This window comes from Acyrthosiphon pisum, chromosome X (assembly GCF_005508785.2).
Source record: "Acyrthosiphon pisum isolate AL4f chromosome X, pea_aphid_22Mar2018_4r6ur, whole genome shotgun sequence".
In the NCBI taxonomy this organism is placed as follows: domain Eukaryota; kingdom Metazoa; phylum Arthropoda; class Insecta; order Hemiptera; family Aphididae; genus Acyrthosiphon; species Acyrthosiphon pisum.
The window spans coordinates 106,024,508-106,025,505 of record NC_042493.1 but is presented as its reverse complement, the minus strand read 5'-3'; positions in this window follow the sequence as shown (position 1 = coordinate 106,025,505).

Below are 998 nucleotides of genomic sequence, written 5' to 3'. Positions count from 1 at the left end.
GACAAAATTTATCAAATTTTAATTTGAAAAATTATTTTGTAGTTAAAAAATTTATAAAATGTTCAACTTTTGTATCTAAGAATTGAAAATTGAAAACAAGATTTTACGTAAATATTTAATTCTGTTACCAAAAAATCTAAAAAATACATTCACACAGTTTATTTTTATAGTCATTTTAAGTACAAATTTGAACGAAATTACATATTAAAAACCTAGAATAACTATTTTAGGTATTTTGTTGTGATTGTATATTATTGAAACTTCTAAAGTTTACAATTATATATCTATGATAGTACCACGATTTGTTGTGATGTATAACGCGTTATAAGTACCTAATGGATATTGTGATATGATTAATTTGGAATTTATTATAGATACCTATTATTGGTCAATTTTTTTTTTAATACCATAGATAAGTATATAAGATACCTTATACCTAGACTGACATACCGTCTCCGATCAGAATCGTTTTTCTTATACAGTGATATTATATCATTGAATTCAAATTCAATACTATCCATTATACAGTTACTAAAATATCAATTTTTTATTTAGCTGCTCTTTTATTCTTTTTAAATTTTTTATCCCACTATTTTTTAATTTGACCAACTTCTTTTTGGGAATAATTTAGGAAGGGGTGACTTACAAATTTTAAATTAATAGTGAGATAAAAAACTTAAAACACCAAACTTATATATCGACTAACATATCAGATGATAATCGGAATATAATCAACGAATGATACTAAAAATAAATTATAATGCCGATGCCGACGCGCAATGGCGCAGTGACGTGAAAAATAATTCGCTGAAAACAATTTAATTGGTTATGTCCACATTAATATTATAAGTTATAACGTGGGTTACGTGTTTCGATTGTGTGCACTAATAATGCACCACTATAATCAGTGTTGTGCTTAGATAAAAAAAAATTATCTAGATATAGATAAGATATCTGAATTTAAAATTATCTAGATATAGATAGATACTGTAGAAATT